The 20603-nt window shown below is 35.8% G+C and overlaps 1 protein-coding gene and 2 long non-coding RNA genes across 3 annotated transcripts in view; 2 read left to right on the top strand and 1 right to left on the bottom strand.

The window, feature by feature from the left end:
- Positions 1-1752: 1752 nt before the first annotated feature.
- Positions 1753-4468, top strand: LOC127969491 (uncharacterized). Its single transcript, XR_008156279.1, has 5 exons — positions 1753-1932; positions 2931-3046; positions 3190-3274; positions 3788-3915; positions 4036-4468. It is a non-coding gene; the product is annotated as an uncharacterized LOC127969491 (long non-coding RNA).
- A 1646-nt stretch (positions 4469-6114) lies between these two features.
- On the bottom strand, positions 6115-7870 carry LOC127968679 (uncharacterized). Its single transcript, XR_008156049.1, has 3 exons — positions 7735-7870; positions 6914-7013; positions 6115-6748 (listed from the first exon to the last, which is right to left on the bottom strand). It is a non-coding gene; the product is annotated as an uncharacterized LOC127968679 (long non-coding RNA).
- A 12088-nt stretch (positions 7871-19958) lies between these two features.
- The window catches only part of LOC127968753 (cadherin-10), a 49438-nt gene continuing 48793 nt past the window's right edge, over positions 19959-20603 (top strand). The window contains exon 1 of the mRNA XM_052570088.1: positions 19959-20151. The gene's annotated coding sequence lies outside the window, so the exon portion shown is untranslated. The remainder of the gene's footprint in view (positions 20152-20603) is intronic.

Below are 20603 nucleotides of genomic sequence, written 5' to 3'. Positions count from 1 at the left end.
ATTTTAAATCTTTTTTAAGTATTATATAAAATGAATTTTATGCAGCTGCTTAGCACAGTGCATGCATGTTCGTTTGCCTCTTTAAATGCAAATAAACTGAAGGAACTGTCTTAAGAAGTAGAAGTTGTACAAGTAGAGGAAGTTCAGTTTGACCTCTGTAAATTAATTGTTTGATCTATATTCTTTTATAATAACAAATTTAATCTGTCTTTTAACACAGTCACATGGACAGCCACCAGTCATATAAAAAATATCTTCATCCCACAACCCACAATTAGTTATAAAACAGAATTATTTTGTTAGTCTTGGCTAAATTGATTCATAAAAAAATTTAAAAAATAAAAATAAATAAATATTCACAAGATTCATGTATTTACAACTCAGAATAAACCAAGGGTCTCTAAAAATGCAGTGGAAGCTAAGATAAGTTCAACTTTTATCAAACGCATTCGAAATCCACGTTTTTCCCCATTCTGATGCCCTCATCTTCAATTTCACATTCTGTGTGTGAACGGCCCCTAACTGCCCTAAACTGCTTGCAGTGATACAGCAGCAAACACAACATAACAGAATCATGTAGATGTTTATGAATCGATTATGGAGCCAAGTGTCAAGAAAACGAAAAATAAATAAATAAATAAACATTGCCTCCAAATAATTCCTGAGGTCATGACAACAGCTCAATTTAAAGATCAAACTACCAACAAAACAAGTGCAGACTTCCTTCAGCATATACACACAACTGGGGTTGACTGAATTACCTCAGCTTTCCCTTTTAGCAGACCACAGATATCAATACATGATAAGCGATCTACCTCAGAACAAAAAGCTGTTCATTGTTTTCACTGCATCTTTTATTTCAACCCATTCTCACTCCAAAGGCGTCAAAAACCGAAGCATGGTCAAGCGCCCCTAGCGTCACTTTTATGACGCCAAATGTGCCTCTCGGCGTCGAATATCGAAGCACTACGACCTTCATTGCTTTCAATGGGAAACTTTTGGCGTCAGAATTCGACACGAGGACATGAGATGTTTATCGCTATGAAATCACGTTCAAGAAGTCTCAGCACACATCGCGATACTTGCTATCAGTTCCACAGTTTGGGTGAGTAGTCGTATATACGCTCTTTTAATGCCTTTTATAAAATGTATTCTGTCTTATTTATTAATCAGATTAGTGCCATATGTTTAATCGCTGTATTATATCGGTCATCCGCGGCTGTCTTTGAGTTTCATTGCGTTTAAATAAATGAACACAGCTGCTAATTAGTCTGATTAAACTCTATCTGTCACCTGACGTGCCATAGACCTTCGATCCGTTTTATATCATTATTAATTTCAGGATTAATGATGTAAGTTGTATTTGTAGTAAAATCATGGTAATCACGACACTTACAATAGTAATAAATGAAATGTGAAGTTAAAACAGTAAACTGGACATTAGTAACTGTAACTGTAGTTTTACTATGGTATATTAATAATCAATACAATAATCACCAAACCAGCTATGTTTGTATCACTGTAATGTTAGTGTTTTTATGTGCTTTTATATGACAGATATCACAGTAATCATATGTTCTGTAGCATGCTTTTAATACCTTTTAATGTAAATCCAAAAAAAAATCAAATTAAAAATAAATAATAAAACATGCATTTTTCCATTTTGCAGTTCATTCATATCAGTTTATATATATATATATATATATATATATATATATATATATATATATATATATATATAAATATTTTGCTCACAGATCATTATTAACATTCTGTATATAATTCAATTTTATTTACTCTCCCCTTTTTATTATTTTTATTTTTATTTTTAGCTGAAAAGACGTAAAGGCAGTCAGCCCAGTGGTGTTTCTGGAGAGGGATTCCTTCAGAAATGGAGAAGACAGAAAGCTGCGGAGGCAGATATTTGCAGCAGTAAGTCTGTGATAGTTTGTCCCTTTTATCAAATATTCCTGCTGTTATAATTTGTACAGCATTTGTTGTTTCTTAAACTGTTGCACTGTCCAAATACCCACACTTGCCATCTTTGCACTTGACCACTTGATTACTTATTTGACGTCTTTCCTGTATTTTGCCTAGTGTTCAAGTGAGCATGATGACCACAAGTGTGTGTCGAACTTTTCATGACCTGATGACTGTGTTTCCCAATCCTGATCCTGGAGAACCCCAGCACTGCACGGTTTTGGTGTCTCTCTTATCTGCCTTGGAGTCTTCACTGATGAGCTGATGAGTTGAATCAGGTGTGTTTGATCAGGGAGACATCTCAAATGTGCAGTGTTGGGGTTCTCCAGGACCAGGATTGGGAGCCACTGCCTTATGGGACACTTATGTGTTTACAGAGATTTTTAATAACTAATTATCAATATTTCACATACTGTACATTGGACAGCTTTCCGTGACCTCTTGTGAGATCTCGGCAAAAAGTCTGACGATTTATTCCAAAACATGATGCATGATGGGATACACTAAGCTTTGTATAGCGCTCTGGAGCAGTATTGGAGAGGTTTAGTGTGTGTTAAGGACGCTGTGCTTTGGCATTATTAAGACCGGGGACAGTCTCGTTCACACACTGTCATGTACACACACTCTCAAGTGGCCAAGACTGCAAGTGTGGGTATCTGGACAGGGTCAAAGTCTTAAAAATGATCCCTAAACACATCACAGTCTTAATAATCCAGTTTAACACTTGTATGATATTGTACAAGCCCCAGGACGGTCTCATCTGACACTAATTCATATGACTATAGCTTGCTATTAATTACTTGCTTTCAATAATGGATGCATTTAACATTTAATTATACAGCATCTTTACAGAGGTGTAATGTACAAGTTGCACGTAATTAATAATATTTCCTTCTTTCTGTCTTACAGGATTTTTTGCAGATAATCCTAATGCTGTTCTTCTTTTTCAGGTCTAAAATATCAAGCTCAACAACTCACTCAAGAGCCAACCCTCACAAACCTTCCTAAAAACTAAAAGAGCTATTACTGAGTCTCAGCGAATCTTGCCATGATCAGCTCTTCCCAGGTACATTTGTTTAGAATATTTTTTTTAATCAACATTTACTCCTCAAATGCTCTGGTCTGAATCTTACTTTAAATTAACTTAATTATGTTTAATGAGCAATATTAATTGCACAAAGAGTAAGTAGAGATTATCTTGTTTCACAGAAGAGAAGGAAGACCAAGGAAATGATTTGCTCAGGATGAGAAATGAAGATGGCCATCTTGTGCTCAAACAAACAGAAGTCCTCTGGTATGTGTGTGTTGAAGCAATGCTGTGTTATACAACATTTTATGATGATCTCTCACAGAACTGGTCATGTCAGCCTTGATTTCTTTTTTTACTATTACAATTACAGCATGTTAGCAAAGTGTGACTGGACATTTTTAATATTATGTTTTTAAAAACACACCACCTGTTTTAAGAGTAGACAAGTATCATGAAATTGGTTTAGTTCATATAAACACCAATTGACATTATTTCATTGTTTTCTAAATGTTATGTTATAAATTGTGAATTGATAGTGGATTGGTTTGAAGCCAGGCCTTACACTGCACAGACTAAAACACATTTGTGAGAGAAGTCAGGAACTTTGGAGAAAGATTCTAGAGGAAGAAAACACATTTACTGCAACAATAGATGAATTCTAGAGTCTCTGAGAACTACACATGCTAATGCAGTCTCATGAGCAAGACCTTTGCCTCTGTAACTTTTTCTTAATTCTTGCAGAATGACATTTTTATTGCAGTATTTTAATTTTTACAGATGATCTCATCAGCCATATGAGGGGTTTTGACCAAGTGATGCTCTTGAAAGGAGTGAAAGAAGAGGATGTGGTAAATTGTCTTCAGAGAAAAAGCTTCTCAAAAGGTCTTAAAGCAGCTTGAAGAATGGTAAGTGTACAGTACTACAAGGGCCATAGTTGCTCACCCTGCTAAAATCACACAGAACATAAGCTGAGCTCTCTGTCCATTAAACAACTTGATCTGGATTGCTTGTTTCACTTTGACCAGGTCTGGGATGTTAGGACTGAGAGATCCTCTGGCTGAGAACAAGCTACACCACATCAGTGCTGGATATCAACCACAAACTGTTTCCAGACACGAGAGAAGAAGAACACGATGGGGAGATGAAACCAGTTTAGATGTGATGATGGGAATCATTATTTTCTGGAACAGTATCTCATGTCTTATATGTATCACATGATCTGTATCACAGTTGACTGGATGGGACTGTGTGACTTTTAAGGACATTTCATCACTCATCTGTGTGAACTTTATATATGAGGTTAATGTATTTTTGATGATAATTATTTTCATTGAATCTTATTTGTCTTGATGCTACTTTATCAACTTTATAGTCTATGCTTCAATAAAATGAAAATGGTGAATATTGTGTTCTGAAGATTCTTGGTAAATACATCATTTTACTAGGTAGGCTCATATGTGTTTATTTTAGACTTGGAAAAACAACATATTAATTATTGGGATTATTTTTTTATTTAAGACATACACATTTTTGATCGGATTAATAACATCTGGGACATCAGTACACCAGAAAGTAATTTTTTTATATTTTAGTAACAAATATGCACATTTTTTAGTGAAATAAAGGGAGTTACGGGATTAATTATTCTGCATTACAAGATGGTGCCATGGGCTTTATTATTACAAACACTTGAGGGATAACTGAGAATGTAGCAGGAATGATCAATGGGATATTGTACTGCATTAAAACCAAGAGCACACACATTACTGATGTCCAGCACCTGAGGAGCAAGATACGGGGGTGAGGAGGACATTTTTACACTGATTTTTGCTAAATAGTTATAGTAATATAGTAAATTTATAGTAAATAGTAATAGTGAAGTATCACAATGTGTATACATTGTCCTTGATTACTGCTTTACAGGTGGGGAATAGATAAAGGCAAGTTGTTGCAGGTTCATCCATTATATTTCTTGCTATTTACTTCAAAAATCAAATAAATAATCTATTATTTTCATTATTAAATCATTTCTTTCTAATTTTTCAATATTTCATCAGATGGCCTCACAATATCCTGTCAAAAGGTATAATAGTCATGATGAATAGAATAGAAAACAGAGGACTGTGAAAACTGTCAGATATAAATGTGACTCAGCTCATTTTGTTGTCCATGATTAGGAGAATACATATATGTAGGTTTTACTGCCCTTCTACCCCCAGGGGCCCAGTAGCACCCCCCGGAAGAGCCCAAAACTGTACATTTCAAATGGCTGTAAATCAGAGTCCAATTAACATATCAAAGAGAAAATGGGCAGGATTATTACTTATGCTATGCTGATAAAATAATGTTGAGCTCAGTTTTCAGAAATAAATGGAAAGCTGACATAAAGGCATTTTAAATATTGCTCACTGTAAAATACCACATTTCAGCCTGCCTCTCAAATATATCATAGAGGTTTGCACAATAAACATATTTAGATATCCAGTTTTCCTTAAAATAAATAATTTATTTCGTTTCGTTAATAAAAAGTTTTAAACTACATTACCCACAAGCCTCCGTCGTTCTATCTATGCAAAGGCAACACTAGGGGGCTGTTTTTTGTAGTTCATTTAAGTTATGCTTAGGGTTAGGATTAGGATCTCGCTTAAGATGTCATTTTTGTCAAGATAGCAACACTTCATTGTTGACTTAATATATTACTAATGTGATGATAGCAGCAAAACGTACTTTTTAACATGATGCGCTGTTTAATATGGGTTAAAAGATAGTCCAACCACAGACTGTCCTGAAAATTCATAGCCAATCACATCAAAGCTGAGCAGCAGCGTCACACTTCCTTATCCATGTATGACAGATGTCTTTCGTTTTTCGGCTGAAGGGATAGATTCGGTTAACAATAGATTAAGCTTGCTACTTATTAGATTCTGTTTTATTAACGTCTTCACCTTCCTCCGTTGTTCAGCTTGACAAACATTGGGCAATATTGATGTGCACATGCCCAGCAGTCGCAGTTGTATCCAACAGACAGATTCCTCTATAATAAATATGACACATTTTTAAGATTTGAATTATAGTCATTCTTTTGATAGTGTCAGATGAGACCGTCCTGGGGCTTGTACAATATCATACAAGTGTTAAACTGGATTATTAAGACTGTGATGTGTTTAGGGATCATTTTTAAGACTTTGACCCTGTCCAGATACCCACACTTGCAGTCTTGGCCACTTGAGAGTGTGTGTACATGACAGTGTGTGAACGAGACTGTCCCCGGTCTTAATAATGCCAAAGCACAGCGTCCTTAACACACACTTAACCTCTCCAATACTGCTGCGGAGCGCTATACAAAGCTTAGTGTATCCCATCATGCATCATGTTTTGGAATAAATCGTCAGACTTTTTGCCGAGATCTCACAAGAGGTCACGGAAAGCTGTCCAATGTACAGTATGTGAAATATTGATAATTAGATATTAAAAATCTCTGTAAACACATAAGTGTCCCATAAGGCAGTGGCTCCCAATCCTGGTCCTGGAGAAGCCCAACACTGCACATTTGAGATGTCTCCCTGATCAAACACACCTGATTCAACTCATCAGCTCATCAGTGAAGACTCCAAGGCAGATAAGAGAGACACCAAAACCGTGCAGTGCTGGGGTTCTCCAGGATCAGGATTGGGAAACACAGTCATCAGGTCATGAAAAGTTCGACACACACTTGTGGTCATCATGCTCACTTGAACACTAGGCAAAATACAGGAAAGACGTCAAATAAGTAATCAAGTGGTCAAGTGCAAAGATGGCAAGTGTGGGTATTTGGACAGTGCAACAGTTTAAGAAACAACAAATGCTGTACAAATTACAAAAGCAGGAATATTTGATAAAAGGGACAAACTATCACAGACTTACTGCTGCATATATCTGCCTCCGCAGCTTTCTGTCTTCTCCATTTCTGAAGGAATCCCTCTCCAGAAACACCACTGGGCTGACTGCCTTTACGTCTTTTCAGCTAAAAATAAAAATAAAAATAATAAAAAGGGGAGAGTAAATAAAATTGAATTATATACAGAATGTTAATAATGATCTGTGAGCAAAATATTTAGATATAATAAATATAAATATATATATATATATATATATATAAATATAAACTGATATGAATGAACTGCAAAATGGAAAAATACATGTTTTATTATTTATTTTTAATTTGATTTTTTTTTTGGATTTACATTAAAAGGTATTAAAAGCATGCTACAGAACATATGATTACTGTGATATCTGTCATATAAAAGCACATAAAAACACTAACATTACAGTGATACAAACATAGCTGGTTTGGTGATTATTGTATTGATTATTAATATACCATAGTAAAACTACAGTTACAGTTACTAATGTCCAGTTTACTGTTTTAACTTCACATTTAATTTATTACTATTGTAAGTGTCGTGATTACCATGATTTTACTACAAATACAACTTACATCATTAATCCTGAAATTAATAATGATATAAAACGGATCGAAGGTCTATGGCACGTCAGGTGACAGATAGAGTTTAATCAGACTAATTAGCAGCTGTGTTCATTTATTTAAACGCAATAAAACTCAAAGACAGCCGCGGATGACCGATATAATACAGCGATTAAACATATGGCACTAATCTGATTAATAAATAAGACAGAATACATTTTATAAAAGGCATTAAAAGAGCGTATATAGGACTACTCACCCAAACTGTGGAACTGATAGCAAGTATCGCGCGATGTGTGCTGAATGAGACTTCTTGAACGTGATTTCATAGCGATAAACATCTCATGTCCTCGTGTCGAATTCTGACGCCAAAAGTTTCCCATTGAAAGCAATGAAGGTCGTAGTGCTTCGATATTCGACGCCGAGAGGCACATTTGGCGTCATAAAAGTGACGCTAGGGGCGCTTGACCATGCTTCGGTTTTTGACGCCTTTGGAGTGAGAATGGGTTGTTTATTTTGGGGTTCATCCAGTGTTTCTCTGTGAAGACAGACTCTAAATCCTGCACTTCCATGCTCTATTGCTCTTACGACGTAAGGCTCTGCTGAGATTCACTCACCTCTGTGGTTTTGAGTACATCAGATAAGGAATCAAAAATGAATAATTCATTTTTTCATCGCATGGATTGCAACTGATGTCGTTATCTAGCTTGGATATCCTATAGCATTTCTGTCAAGGATCAATCAGCTTGATGATCAACATCTCATGTGTTCAGTCATGACATTGTGGGTCACAATGGGAAAATGATAATCCTCTTCCTTTCTGTACGTACAGGAACTCTACATCCTCTAATGCAGACATGCGGATTGGATGTCAACATTCACTTACATCTTCCCTCCTACCTCCCTTTCTTCTTCCTTCCTTCAATCAGTGCTACACAGACTGCAAAGTAGTATTTTCATCATAAGCAGCAACAAGGGAAATAATCTGATCAAAGAGTCCCAGTGAAAGTTACAGGCAATAATAATGGAGGAAAAACCCTCAGTCTGGAAATGAAGCATTTTCTATTCAAAGGACTCCACACATCTCTCTGTTGTGTGTTTAACTAAGGATGTGTGTGAGAGAGAGGAAGAGAGAGAAGGCAATTCAATCTCACAAAGAAACAAAACTTCAGTGATTTTTCTCCTGAACCAACATTACGAAACTGTGGTGCCAGAGTTAAATGTTGCTATACTGCCGTTTCGTAGGATAAATCGGTCATCATTTATTCATATTCATGTTGTTCAAAACCTGTATGGTTCTTTGCGTTTTATATTTTCTTTTAAGAATATTTAAGCTAAATTTTTCCATGCATTAAATGCTTCTGATATGACACTACTATAATAGTCAATAATTGTGTAAGTCCTCCCTAAATCAGTTCTCAACAATATAAATAATAGCAGAAAGAATATCACAATAATTCTAGCTACTATCTACTACTAGCCCATCTTGAGGCCGATATCTTGGAAAGCAGGGGGACGATAGCCGATATAAAGCGTATATATTTATTTGATATTTATTTTTATTAATATTTAAGACATAATTATTTATATATGTTTAAATAACAAGTTAAATCCTTTATAATAAGTTGAATTTGTAACCAGAATTAATATAGCACAAAAAAAAAAAAAAAAAAAAAAAAAGATAAAGGATTTTTAGTTTAATATTTTTTAAATTACGTCGATTTGATATCGATTCTAAAAGGCTGTGAATCGATCTCTTAAAATATTTATTTCAGCAAACATCTAAAAGAAAATTTTATTAATGTGAATGTTTTCATTGTCACTATAGAAAGCCTGTCACTCATTCATTGCTTATCATGGCGGAGATACTGTTGACAAGAACCAAGAATAAAGCATGATTTGCACTGCTCAGGTAAAATTAATAGTATTCCTACAAATCTGTGGAAACATTTGGCATCATGCCTAAAGGCGGCATAATTTCCGCAATAAATGACTGAATTAATGCTTTTGCTTACACAGGCGTGGACGATGCTCGTGGTGTTTTCAACCTCTGTTGTCTCACTATGATGATATGAATACAATAATTCAATCCCAGCTGCTCTGAGAGTCACTTCATTAGCATTGTATTGTTTCATTTGACAAAACTACCGTCATATCACATACACAGCAGCTACAAGTTCCTCATGGCAAACCATACAGTAGGAGTCACCCTAAACCCCTAACCCTAACCCTAACCCTAAACATTTAAAAATATATTACTTTTTAGCAGCCTTAAGACTCAATGTAACAACAATGTCACTACTACTAATAAATATTAATAATTCCTTATTTTTAAATGAGTAATCACATTTATGTTCTTTTTAATTTTAACCGTAAACCTCTGTTGTGCAGTTTGCCAAAAAATAAAATGATTTTTCATTTGATTATGATAAATTAAATTGTTTCATGTCTTCATCTGATTACCAAAACAACATTTTATATGGCCCTATTACTGTTTAAAAAGGACCATATACCTTAAAAAAAAAAAAAAAAAAAAAAAAAAAAAAAAAAGTTTAAAATACAGGCCTGTGGTTTAAAATTTCTTTTTTTAAATTCACCATTTGGAAACTGATGTTTACTGATTTTTTTTTTTTCTTTATATATACATTTCAATATAATTTTTATAAAAACTATATTCACTGAATGTAATTAATTCAAAGATACTGGAGCTCATACAGGCTTTCCTAAACCTGACCATTTTTTACAATGTAAAATATGTAAATTGCGCATACATACCTGTATACATATCACCTGTATACATATTTTTATTCATTTTATAGTGTGTTTGTCCTTTTTAAGCAACAGCTGATCATGGCAAGCTAAATGGAAAAGATAATTATTGAATGATGACTCATTTTTCATTATTTTTAACAAATTTATGTCAGACACTCTTTCAAAACCAGCTGAATATGACACCAGAAATCATAGAATAAAACGATTATAATGTCAAAATACTTGAACTTAATATGTATTCAATATTAAACTGATGCCATTGATTAAATACAGTCAAAACAATTCAATTAACTTCTTTTCAATCACAAAATGCAAGCATTTTATTTTGCATAAATACTTAATTTGCACAACTTCAAAAGACTTAAAATATATGTTATAAGGTCTACATTTATGAATCCAAAATGGTGTTTTTTAAATTATTTTATTATTTGGAAAAGTGGTTAAGCATGCAGTCTCAAAAATATATTAGCATAATTGAATAAGACTTGTGTTAGTAGCCTAATACTACAGTGCAAACCATTTCAGATCAAACGTGATAGCACAGAGATTCCAAGAGACTTTGATGGTATCCTCGAAACTGAGGTCGGAATGTCATGATGTTGCAGAATAAAAGTCACTACAATGACATTTCCCTTATAAAACTGTCCTAGGTTTAATGGGTTTGTTTGTGATGCATCTATAGGCATGATCTTTGGCTCTTACTTAATCAAAGGATACAATAAACATATGACCATCAGTCATAACCTTGCCATAAGTGTCAATTATTTTCCAAGGCAATCCTCTGATTGCATCCCATTTTAGAGGGAACGGAAAGAGACACTAACATGTAAATTTGACCTTTCTTCATTCTCCAAATCTGATCTGAGGTCAGTGCTTTATCTCTTGTAACATTTCTCTGCATTCAGTAATGACCTTCCCATCATGCTCTACTGGAATACTGATGGGACTTAAACTTATAGCTGTCAGAGGCCATGAATACTCACACTTAACATGATCATGTCCTGCAGTATGTAAAAAATCCTTACTAGTCCCCATCATGTCAGCAAGCAGAGATTTTTCAGTATCTGGTAGCCTAATCTTCAGCAATCCTTTCCGGTTCTCTTTATGAACACTAATGGTGCGGTTTCAGCTCATTGCAGATGATGCCATTTTGTCTTGAGGCTTATTCTTGTGTCATTTTTCCCCCTCACCCTCGTTCTCTGCGACTGTGAGCGTGAGGGGATCTATTTTTGAATTATGTACTTTGCCAAGCAATCTGATATTGTAAAAATCTGTAGCAGACATTTAGAAAGTTAACCTAGACTGAACAGACACTCGGCTAATTAATAATCATGAGCCAAATCCTTTGTCATAGTAGAATTTTATCAATGGCAAAAGGCTAGTAAACTAATCACGAACCCATAAAGATTTCTGAGAGCCTTAGAAGGGATCTTTATAAGTCCAGCATGCTTTAAAAACAAAAGAATTTGTCGAAAAGATATGGTTAATTGTTGCTTCACCGCATCCTTCAAATGAGAGAACACTCATACTGACTTTAGGGGCCATTTGGAAATGCATCAACCCAAGGCTAACATTGTGCACCGTAATGACAAATAATCTACACTCTGGTCAAAATTGAAGTAAATTGGTAGTTAATTGAAGCTGAGTAGATGACTGGAACCCATCCAATTAGATCTCATTACTTCAGCATTCTCTTCATTTTCTCCTGGATGGTTTGTAAATTGGAAGCTAATGAATGATTGTTAAGTTTTCTTATGGCAGGCAGCCTATGTTTTAAAAAAAGAACCTCAACAAAATTTACGGAAGTAACACACAATCAAAAGTTTGACAACACAAGACTGCAGTTTGCTTCCAAAGCAAAAGACACGTTGATATAGTGCATGTGTAATGAATTATCAATCATTATTTTTGTATGCCCTCGAGAAAACACTCTGGACAGACTACTTCCAAAATGTCCCATATGACAATTTCCATGAGACACATGTCTCCATAAAGCCGTGTAATTTTCCTGAGGCAGGTTAGACTGTCGTTGATACGCTCCGTCACAGCAGACTAGTGGTTGACAGACTCAATGAAAATAGATTTGTTTTTCTGGCCTTCCTAACCTAAGAGATTTAAGTCAATATTTACTGACTAGGAATGTGAATGGTAAAAAAAATAAATAAAAAAAAATGAATGTATCATTCACCGAGTCGACTCAAGAATTTCTCGTTTGGGAATCACACTACGCTGGTATGATGTAAGTTGTCTTTGATTCACTAAATGTAATCAGCTAGTAAGATTATTCCTCATGAGCCATACGAGAAAAGAACCAAAGGTCATTAATATCATTCTGACCTGGATGCGTTTCCCAAAAGCATCGTTAGATAATAGTCATTAGTTCCATTGAACATGCAACCAGATTTTTTTTTTCTCCTACAGGTGACGTGCCGGGCTCCGTATTAAGAATTTATTAGACAATTATTAGACAAATTATAAGATACATGCCACTTCCTCAATCCTCAATACAACTATATAAGTAAAACCTGTAATGGCAGGTTGCCAAGATGGCGGCTGAGTGGCATGACTTATCTAAAAGGATTTAACGACACAATGCTGGCTGCTGACTTCAGGAAAATAAACATACTGTACGCAGCACAATAACCAAGATCACAATAGCAAGTGACATATTGCTCGTAAACAACAAAACTGCTATAAACAACTACTCTAAACAAACAGTCTTGAGGAGAAATTACAAGTATCACGACTAGAGCACCATGGCATGTGACATTACTTGTAAACTTGTAAAGAAGTTTGTATCGAATAACTTAAATTCTGGACGCAAAACTGTCCATTGCTTTGTCTGTTTTTTGCTCCACCAAGAATATAATTCCAAATGAAGGCACATCACGTCAACACATTGTGTCCTAATGTATCAGTTCGTTTGAATGAATCGTTTGAATGCATCAATCAGTGATCACTCCTAAAAAATAATAATAGAATCAAGGTTTTGGAAGGAATCAGTTCATCAAGTGAACAGTTCACTCAAGACAGTGAAGTGTTCGTTCCTGAATGAATAACTGTTTAAACATAAGGAGTCCATTATTTTCCTTCCAAATTAGTTTGAATGAATCAATTGATTGGTGATTCAACGATCCAATGACTCATTCACAAAGACTCATTGCCATCTCCTGGCTACTCAAAATTCCAAATTGTTGTGCACAAAATGAAAGGAAGATATCTTCAGTTATCCATAAAACATGCTAGCGTGAAAACAAATTAAGGTTGACTGTGTGAATGTGTGGTTTCCTGAAACAGATAAGACTCGGCGTGTGAAAGACTTTACAGTCACATTCGGAGTAACACTCAGAGTTGCTCTGTCCACGCACGTGTGGCAAAATGATGAGAAGTCTCAAACCGGGTTATTTACAGGTAAACATGGCAGTGATATACGAGTTCCATCTCACACACTTACGACTCTATTCCACATTATGATAGATCACCTCCTCCAGATTCACAATGTCCTGTCAGCTCTGACAATAAAAAACGAGGCACACCAAAATAAAACAAACAAACCACAAAAATCCACATATTCCAGTCAGCTATAACTGTAAGAAATGTGGTGTGCTAGGAACACAGTCTTGATCCACAGTGAAAATTTGAAAATACTGCCTACAATATATCCCTGCAGCTTTTACCTCACTTTGTCTTTTTCCTGCACAGTGTGGAAACTGATGAGGAGCCTTTTATAATAATGACAGTTCTGAGACAACAGCTGTTATCAGGATTGTTGATTTGTGGCTATGATGGTGAGTGTTGCTATCCACAACCCAGTGTTCACAGTGACAATATGCATGAACTTTTTCTTACAGATAATCGCAACAGTTTACCTCATACCAGTATACTAGAACAAACCTCTGTTCTGCACAGTCCTGCATGAAATGAGCATGACATACCATGTCCAGTAAAACATGGCTATTAAAGTCATAAACAAAGGTTACTGGAGTACATTGTACAGGAAAATGTACAATTTCAGTCTTGCTACTTCAAAATGTCATATTTAACATGTTACTTGTCATTTATTTGTAATTAATTGTGAAATGCATGCATGTTTTTCCAGTGTATATGTCATGCTATTCTTTGCAATTCTTTGCATTTTTCTTGTCTGGCTCGCAAGTAGTGTCAGATAAGTCAATAAATATATAATTATTCTTGTGATTTTTTTTCTTCTTCTTCTTCTTAGTAATTGCTAGGTTGAAAAGCTTTTAAAAGACTAAAAGGCCTTATTTCTGTCCACTCTGCCATCTTCCCTTCAGATGTGTTTGATCTCTACAAATAAGCCTATCAGTGCTGGCCTGACTAATTACGCAGTCAGGTTTAATTCACAGTTGAGGTAGGTGTGCGGCAGCCCCTTTCAGTCAATGTCCTCACATGAATATGAATTGACAGCTGAAGGAAGGTTGAAATGAAACACGCTTCACTGCGGCGGATGGTGCTGGAGATGAGAGGTGAGGAGCTCAGAGAAACATGCAGCGACACCAGCGCCATTCATTATTCCAGCAGCGCTTGTCCTAATGTTTCCTCCTGCAAAACTTGAGGAGAGCAGCCATTAGTCAGCATAACCTCCATGAGAGGGCCTTATTCTCCTTATATAACTGACAGCCTGATGTCGCATCACTGTAGTGATGTGCCTTAAACCAAAAAGCATCTCTGGTGATGTTTTAACAAGGTCAATCTAATAAGGGAAACATCACTTGAGCATGTGGGTTTGGTAAACTCTGTAAAAAAAGTAAAAAATAAAAACAATTCTAGCAACTTCAACCTTAGTAGCAAAACAATAAAATAATAATATTTTTTTTTTCATGCTTATTTGATTAATAGAAAGTTTAGATGAATTTAATGTGTCCTTGGTGAGTAAAAATAAAATCAGATTCTACCGACCCCAAACTTTCCAAAGTGAATTTCTCTTATAGAGCCTGTATAGGCCTATATGTGCATACATACATATATACATAATAACATATCTCAGAAAACACCTTGTTTTAGCACATCTTATTTTAAGCCTGAGACATTCAGAACTCAATTTCAATCCCAGAAACCCCCTGGAGCACTTGTCAGCAATGGAAGCATCTGGTGACGACACACCAGAAATCTCCCAGTAGCCAACAAAGACGGTGGCTGTGCTTTAGGGTCTATCGCCATGCCAACCATGTCTTTCCAGGATTATCTCAGCATCTGGGTTGGTTTACTCACATGGAGCCAATCCTCTCTATTAATCCACACACGCTGAGCTAACCAAAGGTTAAATAGCCAAACGGCAGATTCACAGATGATTTTCCATAAAAGACCTACAGTATGCTGATTTATAAACCAATTTTGAAAATGGCCTAGTGGTTAACGCACACATCCTGACACAATGAGCTGTGCTGCTCGGCTTTCAATGTGTGTTAATTCTGCTACCTATCATTTCCTGTATGCAAAAATGAAGAGCAGAAAAGACCAAAAAACAGTCTAGTGCCTCAATTTGACACTGACAATAAAAATCACCCAAGTAGGCTGATGTGATTTTGCATATAGGTCTGTAGCATTAAAAAGTCTTTGAGAATGATAATGGCTCATGGCTGGCTACTGTGTTCAGGCTAACTCTGGGAATTATAAGAAAGTTTATGTAAAACAATCTGTATTTATATAATTATTATTATTATTATTATTATTATTATTATTATTATTATTATTATTATTATTATTATTATTATTATTATTATTATTATTACATTTATTATTATTTTTATTTATTTAATTTTATTGTTTGCACTTGTTTTTGTTCACTTTTTTTAATCTAATATTTAGCCAATATTTTAATTCAGATTAATAAAAAAATATATATTTATGATAAAAACACTGAATCAAAGTTAATCAGACTTTGAGTAGCTGTATCAAGTCACCTTTATTTTTTTACATAGCGCTTTAAAGTATCAATCGATTAAAATGGCTTCAAATGATTTGTCGACGTCTTTAAGTGATTCAGAGTGATTCAACTTATGAGTCAGATTCGTGAATCTTTTGGTCCATTTCATTACAAAGAGCCAGTTCAAAAATCGGACTATACTGGTCGTGCTGAATATTCCTCATTGTGTGCAACCAGTGAGGACAACTCAATAGAAATATGTGTTGCCTATTTATTGTATTTGTTTCATTCTGCGGCTCCCAGTGTTTCTCTTTCATTACCTCCAATTCAGACTGCAAGCACAACTCAGCTAAAACATAATTTATTTTGCTGTGACACTGTAGATTCAGTAGCAGCACAGCTGAGCAATGCAGGAACCACAGTCTAGTTCTTTAGTGCAGTGTTTCATCCTTACATAGACATGAACCAATAACAAAAACAGACTGTCAGAATGAAACTGCTTACAAAAAATTGACAAACTGCATTCGACTCTTATCGACTGCCTTTATTTATCAGAGAGTGACTGGCATCCAGACCCTAAGAAAACTATACTGTTAATGCCCTTTTTGATGGTTGTGAAGGATCACTGCAGTGTCTTTGACATCACTATCAGTTTCACTCAAATCACATCACTGTCTAGTGGCCTTGATCAATAATGCTCATCTGCGGTTGGTCTCTTCAGAAAAAAAAGAAAAAAAAAAAAAAAAAAAAATCATAAATAAATAAATGAGGGCATATGAAACAGCTGAAAGCACTGCGGGATCCAGTCTGCAGCGTTTACCAGCCTGATGACTCAAACCAACTCTGACATTTCTGTTTGTTTAGGAAAATATATGTGTGTTTATGTGGGGGGATGTTAATGGTTCCCCTGCAGTGTCCAGTAACAAGCAGCGAGGTAGAGAAAATGTAACTGGAAATGTAGGAATAAGAGTAAGTATCTATGTGTGAAACTGTTTATATTTTCATATGAACTCTGCCTCAGCTTTCCTCTACATTATCAGTCACGATCATGAAATTCCTGTGGTCTGGATTGCTCATGCACATCTGTATATCTGTGCTGGCCACATGGTAGCTCTGTTCTTAATTGTTTATTTTATTTATTGTTGATCGGGCCTAATAATGTGTCATTAGTCAGAGAGAATGGATGTGGAGCTTTTTCAAAAAATAACTTTGGCCCAATACTGCCCCCAACTGGAGACATTACACACCGTGACGGAACTTGTCAACAGACTGAACTTCCCACGCTCGGCCATCAACAGAGATGAGATGAACTGGAAGATGGAAAAGGGAGTCTGATAAATCTCAGAGATCTGGATCATATATGTGATGCTAAATGAAAGTCAAACAGTGTCACACAGCAGTAGTGTCTCATGAGGTAATGTATTCCAATGCATAAAAAGAGATGGTACCAGGAATTTCTAATCGCAGATATATAATTGGTTTGCTAGTTTAGCTCATTTATTTTCATTATGCAATAGCTTGAAGCCCAAGACTTCAGACATACTGCTACATTGCAATAATTGTCTGAATCAGGTGAGAAATAAGCAATAACAGTTCTAAGTAAATATATTGGTGGATTTTGATGTGAAGGAACAAGAGGGGATTGACTTTTTACTATTATTTTTACTATATGAGACACATGTTTGTTTAATGAAAAATTTAAATGAAAACATACACAAAAAAAAAAAAAATATTATGGAATTATTTCTTACAATTACACAGCTTTTGCTTCACAAAACATTGATTGATTATTGTGATGTTTTTATCAGATGTTTGTAATCTCATTCTGACGGCACCCATTGACTTCGGTTGGTGAGCAAATTATGTAATGCTACATTTCTCCAAATTTGTTCCAATTAAGAAACAAACTTGTTTACATCTTGGATGGCCTCAGGGTGACTAGGTTTTATTTATTTATATATGTAAGGAAAAGATCCGAAATAGATAAAGAAGCCAAGAGTTTTTCCCTTTTTCCTTTATTTTTGGCACAAGTATCTCCGGAGCTGTGCAGGACTCCCATCTTTTCCCACAGGCTGAAGATCAACCTTGTGTTCATGGTATCTCTGTAAAACATTTCCAAAAAGGTTTGTCTGTCCCTTTTATCAAAGTGCTTGCGCATGTTTATAAACAGCATAAGTGCATATTCTGTGTAAATTACAGAAGATGAGAACTTGGCACTACAACAAAGCAGTGTTTTACAGCACACAGACTGTGTTAATTGAGCCCATCCCTGCTCTGAGACCTCCTTGAGCCCATCAACCTCCATGACATTTCTTTTTTTCTCTTCTTTCTTTCTTTATAAAGACAAATTAAAACCTACTTTTGTGCCTTTTGTAAAAGACCTGTATTATCACTGTGCAATGAGTCACTTGTCAGTCCTACTGCGTGTGACATTGCTACACAACACGTCAACCCCAGCCAATCATGTTTTAATGTTTTATGTATTATTTAAATTTTATAAGTATTTTGGGTTTATCTATAACTTAGACAAGATGATACCATTTAATATAATATAGAATACCAAAAAGTTTGGGTTTTGTTAAATTAATTAATGCTTTTGAAAGAAGCCTCTTACGATCAAGAAAAAAATAAATAAATAAATAAATTAAAAAGTAAAATATTAAAATGTACTATCTAATGATAGAGCTGATCATATAAACATAAGGAGGTTCTTAAACTTTGTTCCAGGTCGATATGTTGAGCTGCATCGATTTTAACTTTTTTTTTAGCTGTCTGATGCTCTGGTAATACATATGATCTCTTCAGTAGGTCTTTGCTGCATTAAAAAATCCAGCTTTTCTGCATCGGTTCGGTTTATGTGAAGTGATGGACTGATATGAATAGGAGGAGAGAGCTAGTAATGACGTTCTTCTGAGTGCCTGGACATGGTCTACCCCGCCCCCAACTCCTACCTCACTTTTGCCTCTCTCCTGGTGTTGATTTACCTATTATGGGCTCTTTCTCCTTCATTCCACTGTCATTGAACCCTGATTAGATCAAGCTCGGATCGCTTTGGACAGCTAGCATCGATGAGTCCATCTATCACGCGACGTCCATTAGCTGTGGATCGCTACCGCCATCTATTGCCTGCGGTTCTAACGCCCGTGGCCCTCATCTCCTTGACCTCTTCCCTCTCGCTTTCTCACTTTCCACCTCTCTCAGACACTGGCAGTTTATCTCTCTAACCCCCCTACCCCCTACAATCTGTGGCAAGCCAAGTCAAAACCGCAGCTCCAGGGGTGTAAAGCCTCTTCGGCTCTCTCTACTCTTCTTTTTTCCCCGCTGTCTTTCATCGGCGACGACTGAGTGGCAGCCAATCATGGGCTCAATCCCACTGCCACAATCTCCCTGACACTCAAAAAGAGAAAGAGAGAGGGAGAAATGCATGTGAAAGGAAAATAATACTCAGACAGACCAAAAAAAAAGGAGACGTAGTGCAGGTAAAAAGACAAGTAGAAATCAAAAAGCATGTAAGACAAAGGGACTAGAATAAAAGAGAGAAAGCAGTCAGACATCTCTTTCTTTCTTTCTCTCGCTCAGGAAGCTTCAGAACAATGTTCAGTCTTACAGAGAAAACTGAGAGGGAAGTTGACAAGCATGGAGCTTATGTTAAGGAGATATAGAAGTGTGCCGAAAACAGCAGAAAACAATGGAGTATAGACAACGGAGGTAAAACTCTCTCTCTCTGTGTGTGTCTCTCTCTCGTCCGTCCCTCCCTCCCTCTTCAGCTCTGTTGCTCTTGTGCTCTCTCGGTCCCCCACTCTTGCTCAGACGGATGAGGAGAGTCCGGAAAGAGAGCAGTCATGTACGTAATTTTCTCTCTCGCTCGCTGAATCTAAAGCTTATCATTAAGACAGATGTGCCCTGCAGAGAGGCTGCTGTGGAGATCATTTTATACTGGAGGAACTATTTGATTAAGGAGTGGCTAAGACGGATTTAAAGCAACTGAGAAAGACGTGGCAAAGGCAAAAAGAGAGTGTGAGTAGACGGCTGATTAGTTTCTTTTGCAGGTGGTTTCTGAAAATGCGCCTAGGACATAGAGAGAGGGTTTGGATGCTTTTGTGAATGTAATGCTCAAGGACCTGCTGTACGGGATTTATTGAGGTTTTGGTAAAGAAAGTTTCTATTGTTTTATTGCGGGGAAATCCTGGATAGAAACTGTTTGAAGTCTTGAGAAGTCAGATTTAGAGGTCTAAATATATATATAGTATATATATATATAGTGCCAATATGGATGTAAAGTTTGTTGTTTAAGATCAAATGGATAATTATTGTTAATAATTGGGAAATCTTTTTACTACAACAATATAAGATTGTTCTATGTGCATATACGATAAACACATTACACGATGCATCTAAAAACTTCAGACGGGCTAGCAGAGCTGCTCTGCGGTAATTTTATTTGACAATGAATCCCGCAATTATACAAA

Source organism: Carassius gibelio, chromosome B12 (assembly GCF_023724105.1).
Source record: "Carassius gibelio isolate Cgi1373 ecotype wild population from Czech Republic chromosome B12, carGib1.2-hapl.c, whole genome shotgun sequence".
Classification (NCBI taxonomy): domain Eukaryota; kingdom Metazoa; phylum Chordata; class Actinopteri; order Cypriniformes; family Cyprinidae; genus Carassius; species Carassius gibelio.
Note: the sequence above shows the minus strand (reverse complement) of the source record. Positions and strands in the feature narration are given on the sequence as shown.